The sequence below is a fragment of the Mauremys reevesii genome, linkage group 12 (assembly GCF_016161935.1).
Source record: "Mauremys reevesii isolate NIE-2019 linkage group 12, ASM1616193v1, whole genome shotgun sequence".
Lineage (NCBI taxonomy): Eukaryota > Metazoa > Chordata > Testudines > Geoemydidae > Mauremys > Mauremys reevesii.
Genome location: NC_052634.1, coordinates 45,362,676 through 45,369,757, shown reverse-complemented (window position 1 = coordinate 45,369,757; position 7,082 = coordinate 45,362,676). Strand labels below are relative to the sequence as shown.

Genomic DNA, 7,082 nt, shown 5'->3' with positions numbered 1-7,082 from the left:
CCCAGGAACCCCTCCTCTTTTTCTGCACAGCCAGTGCCTGTCAGCAGGATTCCTCCTCCTCCTCAGGGAGACTAAATCTCTGTGCCTAGACAGCCGGTCCATCCGCTGCACCCCAATCCCCCATGCCCGAGCCTCCCTGCCAAAGCCCTGCACCTGGCCCCATAGAATTAAGTCTCACGTGTCGCTGGGAACTCGACTTCTTGTGCCCAGAGAGTCTCGACCCCCCTCAGTAGATGACCTGAGAAACACAGTGTCCGGCTTTTCCAAAGAAGAGCTTAGACCCCCTCATCATGTTGCCTAAAGGATAAGGCATCTCCCTGTGGATCGGATGATTCAGGATTTGAGTCCCCTCATGGTTGTGCTCACTTTGTGCTGCAAGTCCTGCTCCCTTCACAGCTGGAACCTCTTCTTGGCTGCTCAGGCCAATGCTCTGGCTTCAGCTAGAGCCCTGGGAAGGAGTTGGGGGTTGGGCGTCACAAAGGCTGGGGCATGAGCCCCAGGTGCTTCCAGTCTCGCCTTTGCCCTTCCTGACTTGCCAAAGAAAATGGGCGGCTCCACTGCCAAAGTCAGCACCCTCAGACTTGTGGGCACCAGGTGAAGCCGTGAGAATCCCAACCCTCAGGTGTCAGTTCCAGAGCCCTGACCCATCCAGCAGGAGGGGAAAAAATGGCTCTTGCAGAGCTGGAGACAGGGAAGTGGAGCAGTGTGAGCTCCAGGGCTTTACCACAAGGTCCCACTGAGATTTGAACTCAGATTACAAGATTCAGAGTCCTGAGTGTGGCCCATTACACCATGGGACCAGCTCATGCTACCTTCTCTGCACATCGGTGACCCTCATGGGGCCGGCTCGTGTAAGGGATGGTTGGCCCCTTACTAAAGCTTAGTGGGGGGGTTTGGTTGGCTAGTTCCCAGTCCCAGTAGAAGGGGAAAGGGCCAATGGGAAATCAGGCCCCTGAGACTGACAGTCCCCTGGGCAATGGGGAGAGGCCAAAGCTCCAAGTTAGCCGCACTGACAGGCCAGGCAGTGTAATGAGGGAGTCACCAGGCCAGGGGGTCCCATCCTCCGTGGGAGCTGGAACTGCCTGGGCCAGAGTGGGGCGGAGCTAAGGAGAAAGCAGGAGCCCGAGAAGAGCCGGGGAGCAGAGCTGTGCAGGTGTAGTGCCAGAAACTGCTCCCTGTAGGACTTTGCTACCTGCAGCAGTTACTGAGACCTGAGGTTGTTCTTATTTGCTGACTTGTCCAAATTGGCTAAAACTTGACAGTGGTGGGGGATGGAAGCATAAAGGCTTCATCCTCCAAACGACCCTGCCTGGTGTCCATCTGTATCTATTACCTCTTAACACCGGATTGTAAAAAATAGAGTGAGGTCATTTAAACATCATTTATTTTGCAGCTTCATTTACTGTGCTAACAATGTAGCATCCTGACACCGATACTTCTGCCCATGTGACCTGTGGGTTGGATTCATTTTAGTGGGACGCGGGGCATGTGGAGGATAATTTAAACTCTTAATTTCCTTAGGGTTTCCCTGCAATATACTTCTCTGCTGGTGCGATTTCTGACCATTGCACGTCTATTGTATTTATTACAATAGCACAAGTAAGTCACACAAGTGACATAGTCTAGGGCTTGGCTACACTTGCAAGTTAGAGCCCATTAAAGCAGCCCCAGGGGTCCTAACTCCTGAGGTGTCCACACTCGCAAGGCACATGGAGCACCTGGGCTCTGCAGCTGGAGCGCTCCTGGTAATCCACCTCCATGAGAAGCATAAAGCTCGCTGAGCCCTGCTGAAATTCCCGGGCATCAGTGTGGACGACGTGTTGCATCACTGCACTGGCATCACTGTGAGTGCGGATCTCCCTCAGCCTCCCCCGCAATGCTGGTCAGTTGTATTGTCACTGTGATAGTCGGTGCTTCCCTTCAGGGCCGGCCCTAGAGGGGTGCAGGGCCCAGGACAAATCCTCCCTTTTCTGCCCTGTCCCCACTCCACCCCTTCCCCCAAGCTCCCACCCCTGTCCCCTCTATTCCCATCCTGCACCTTCCTGCCCCATTCCTCTCCCTCCCCAACCTCTTCCTGTCCCTGCTCCTCCCCCTCCCCGCCCAGTGCCTCCTGCACCCCACTGAACAGCTGATCACTGGCAGGCGGGAGGCGCTGAAGGGGAAGAGGAGGAGCTTGTCAGCAAGGCCTGTAGTGGGGCTGGGGGAGCTGGCTGCCAGTGGGCGCTGAGCACCTATTTTTGCTCTGTTGGTTCTGCAGCCCCGTAGCTCCCATGGAGTCACTGACTTGGCTCCTGTCACACTCTAGAGAGAGGAGCAGAACCAGGGCTATGGCTGATCTATGGGGCACCAGGTGAGTGGCAGAGGCTTCAGGTGCTGAGAGTTTTGCCTGACCCCTCAGGGACACAGTGTGAGGGGGTGTCCCAGGGATCTCGATGAAAGGAGCAGAACAGGATTTCCTTGGGGTGGGGAGAGAATTGAGAGTGTCTCAGGAGGTTGTACAGAGGTGTTGCCCCGGTGAGAGACTGGCTAAAACACAGGCCTCGCTGTGAGCAGGATTTGAACCTGCGCAGGGGAACCCTATTGGATTTCGACTCCAACACCTTAACCACTCGGCCATCACAGCTGTGAGCACAAAACTGCCCCAATGCCAGAGAAACTGGTAAAGAATCACAATGCCCAGGCGTGAAGTCATCTGAACTACAGAATTCCCACCGCAAACCTGGCTCCCAAAGCACAGGGGGGATTGGGGGTTTGTTCTCTTTGCTTAGCCATGTGCAGTCGCACAGAGAGCGCGTTTAAAAGTCTCCCCTCCCACAGAGCAGGAAGGGGAAATGATTCTCAACTTGAAGCCTGATGTAGGGTGACCAGACGTCCCAATTTTATCAGGACTGTCCCAATATTTGCTTGTTTGTCCCACGTCCCGACTGATGTTTGGTCGGGACACTGGACAAACAAAAATTTTGCCCTCTGCCCTGGCACACAGGCAGAGCCCGAAGGGACACTCGCCCCCCCGACTCCGCCCCCTCCTTCCCCCATTGGATCCCTCCCCAAATCCCCGGCCTGGCCCTGCCCCCAGCCCCACCCCCTCACTGCCCCATTGGATCCCTCCCCAAATCCTCGCCCTGGCCCTGCCTCTTCCCCAAGCAGGTGGCATTCCTCCTCCCTCCCACGTTTGCACATGGGCCATGGCCATGGCCGGGAGCGCAGCATGGAGGCTGCTCCAGCCCTGGAGCCTGCGGGGCAGCGCAGTGGGGCTGGGGGCAGTGCGGAGCGGGCAGGGCCCATGTGGGTGGGGGTCAGAGACACACGTGGGGCAGACACGCTCCTGCCAGGAGGGCCCGGGCCCGGCTGCCTGGTTCTCCCCTTGCCCGGGAGCTGCAGGAGGGACCTGGAGCGCGGCTCGGCTGCAGAGCTCAGAGCCCAGGCCGGGCCCAGGAGTGAGGGGATGGGGGAGCTGGGGGTGTATCGTGGGTCGGAACCGAGAGTTGGGTGGAGACAGGGCTGTGCCACTGCCGCCTGGCGGGGGTGGGGGGGGGGCTTTGGCTTTTTTTTTTTTGCTCCACCACCCGCGTCCCGATATTTCATCTTTGACATCTGGTCACCCCAGCCTGATGTGAATGAGGATGTCTGGACCAAGCGGCCAGGGATTGGCCTTTGCTAGAGAAACCACTGTCAAGTTTGATCCAATTAGGACAAGTCAGCAAATAAGAACAACCTCAGGTCTCAGTAACTGCTGCAGGTAGCAAAGTCCTACAGGGAGCAGTTTCTGGCACTACACCTGCACAGCTCTGCTCCCTGGCTCTTCTCGGGCTCCTGCTCTCGCCTTAGCTCTGCCCCACTCTGCCCCAGGCAGTTCCAGCTCACACGGAGGATGGGACCCCCTGGCTTGGTGACTCCCTCATTACACTGCCTGGCCTGTCAGTCCGGCTAACTTGGAGCTTTGGCCTCTCCCCATTGCCCAGGGGACTGTCAGTCTCAGGGTCCTGATTTCCCATTGGCCCTTCCCCCTTCTATTGGTGCTGGGAATTAGCCAACCAAACCCCCCACTAAGCTTTAGTAAGGGGCCAACAGTCCCTTACATGAGCCAGCCCTGTGAGGGTCACTGATGTGCAGAAAAGACAGTAGGAGCTGGTCCCATGGTGTAACGGGCAGCTCTCAGGACTCTGAATCCTGCAATCTGAGTTCAAATCTCAGTGGGACCTTGTGTTGGTTTGCGGTAAAGCCCTGGAGCTCACAGGGCTCAACTTCCCTGTGTCCTGTTGTGCAAGAGCAAATCTTTCCCCTCCTGCTGGGTGACTCAGGCCTCTGGGTGGGAGGCTGCAGTGGGTTAGGGCTCTAGAACTGACACCTGAGGGTTGGGATTCTCACAGGTTCACCTGGTGCCCACAAGTTTGGCACTTGCCTTTGTGCTTTTCCTCTTGCCCACCTGGCGCTTGAAGGAAGGAGGGCCAGGGCCAGGCTTCGTAGGCAGGAGGGAGACAGAGTCTCAGGCAGGAGCCCAGCACCTCTCCTCCTCTGGGCACCTGGAGCAGAGGCGGCTGGTGCTGACAGCTCCAAGGGAAGGTTTAAAATCCACAGAGCAATGGAAGGCAGGGCAAGAGGAGGGCAGGACCATGACTTATGCGTGGCCAGCAGACAGCCACAGAGACACCCAGCCAGGCTGCTCCCTGCCATGCCGAACCCCCACTGAAGGCCACCCTCAGGCCAGCCTGCAGGGCGGCTGCTGATGCTCTGTGGTTAACATCAGGAGATGGTAGGAAAGCAGAGCTGGGCCCCCTGATGGGGCCTCTTACCGTTCCCACTCATGGTGCTGACTTTGGAAGTGGAGCCGCCCATTTTCTTTGGCAAGTCAGGAAGGGCAAAGGCGAGACTGGAAGCACCTGGGGCTCATGCCCCAGCCTTTGTGACGCCCACCCCCCAACTCCTTCCTGGGGCTCTAGCTGAAGCCAGAGCATTGGCCTGAGCAGCCAAGAAGAGGTTCCAGCCCTGAAGGCAGCAGGACTTGCAGCACAAAGTGAGCACAACCACGAGGGGACTCAAATCCTGAATCATCCGATCCACAGGAGATGCCTCATCCTTTAGGCCACATGATGAGGGGTCTAAGCTCTTCTTTGGAAAAGCCGGACACTGTGTTTCTCAGGTCATCTACTGAGCGGGGCCGAGACGCTCTGGGCACAATAAGTCGAATTCCCAGCGAGATGTGAGACTTAATTCTATGGAGCAAGGTGCAGGGCTTTGCCAGGGAGGCTCAGGCATGGGGGACTGAGGTGCAGCGGATGGACTGGCTGTCTAGATACAGAGATTTATTTGTACTGAGGCACAGGAGGGAGGAGGAATCCGCTGATGGTCAGTGGCTGTGCAGAAAAAGGGTGTTGATTCCCCCATCCTAAATGGGCTGGTTGGCTTGACCCTTCTCTCTGCTGCAGAGCATGGTGGGGACTGCAGCTCACCCCTTGTGGGACAGGAGAGCAGAGATGCAAGGTGCTGGGCTCAAATGCACCTGGAGGGCAGCTCCAGTGGGGTGGGGCAGGGCCTGTGGTTTACGTTCTGCGTTGCCTGGTGCTGGGCCATTGCACAATCCCCAGCCACGCCGCACAGCGCGTCCCGAGAGGAGGTGGGGGGCCAAGCAGATGATCCAGCATGCGGGGGCGAGGATGTGTGGTTGAGGGGAGGAAAAGCATTGGGCTGCACTGGGGGAGCGCAGAGCAGGGGTGACACCCCAGAAACCTGCAGCAAAGGGATGGACAGCTGGGGTGGGTGGATAGAAAAGGCAGTGAGCCTAAAAGGGGAGTGGGGGCTAGTGGTCAGAGCAGGGAGGGGGCTGGGTGCTAGGACCTCTGGGTTCTATCCCTGGCTCTGGGAGCAGAGGGGGGTCTAGAGGTGAGAGCAGGGGGACTGGGAGCATCTTCTTAATTCACAGGGTAGTTCTCTTCCCAGCTCGTGCGAGGGCGGGAAACGCCACCAGCCCCATTTCCTGGATGGGAGAACTGAGGCCCAGAGAGGCTGAGTGATGTGCCCAAGGACACTCGGGAAGTCTGTGGCAGAGCAAAGCATGTTTCTCCCCCTCCCTTCCCAGAGTCTTGCCTGTTACTGGGTGGTGTAGGGTCTCAGGAGGAGCAGTGTGAGGGCGGGGTCTCGGGTGAATGGGTGGTACTGGGGGGGGGTCATACGGGGAGGGGGCTGTGGGGATTGGGGGAGTTGGGGGAAGTGGCGCTGTGCGGGCGGGATCCGGGGGCAACGGGGACGCATGTGGGTGGGGTCTCGGGGGAAGGGGCGATGCAGGGGCAGGGATTAGAGGGAACAGGTGGTGCAGGGGTGGGGTCTCAGGGCAGTGTGAGGGCGGAGTCCCAGGGGGAAGGGGCGGTGCAGGGGCAGGGTCTTAGGGAGAAAGGGAAGCTCAAGGGTAGGAACTTGGGGAAAGGGGCCATGTGGGGGTGGGCCCTTAGGGGAGGGGTGTATTGGGGGGGCAATGCGCGAGTGGGGAGTCGGGGGAAGGGGCAGAGTGAGGGTGGGGTGCTGGGGAAAAGGGGCAATGGGAGGGTGGTGCCTTGGAGGAAGGGGCAGGGCAGGACTTCAGGGAAAGAGGCGGGATTAGGGGAACAGGCGATGTGCGGGGGGACCTCGGGGTTAGGGGCAGCGTGAAGGCAGGACATCGGGGGAAGGAGGCAGGGCTTTGGGGAGGGCACAGCGGGGGCAGGGCTTTGGGGAAGGGGCGGGGCAGGGCTTTGGGGCGGGCACAGTGGGGAGGGGCTCGGGAAGGACTCATTCAGTCCAGGGGCGGGTCTGTCTGGGGTGTCACTGTCCCTGCAGCGGGTGTTTAGAGCCGGGCTCCCGGGAGGCGGGGCCGGGGCAGCGGGAGTCGGGGTGACACGCGGCCGGTGCCTGGGCCCGCCACACCCAGCGAACAAGGGGCGCCGGGAACATCCCAGCGGGCGGACACAGGATCCAGTCCCCGCACAGAGCGGACCGGCCCCGCCCTGACCAGCCGGGGTGAAAGGGGCGGCGGCGCAGCACGTGCCTACGCTGGGCAGCTTCAGACCCTGCACCGGGAGGCGGGGCCGGGGCTCTCTGGGGCGGGGCGG

The 7,082-nt window shown here is 59.4% G+C and overlaps 1 non-coding gene across 1 annotated transcript; it reads right to left on the bottom strand.

Annotated features, from left to right (window-relative positions):
* Window positions 1–2,541: 2,541 nt before the first annotated feature.
* On the bottom strand, window positions 2,542–2,623 carry TRNAS-CGA. The gene has a single exon. It is a non-coding gene; the product is annotated as a tRNA-Ser (tRNA).
* Between the last annotated feature and the right edge of the window lie 4,459 nt (window positions 2,624–7,082).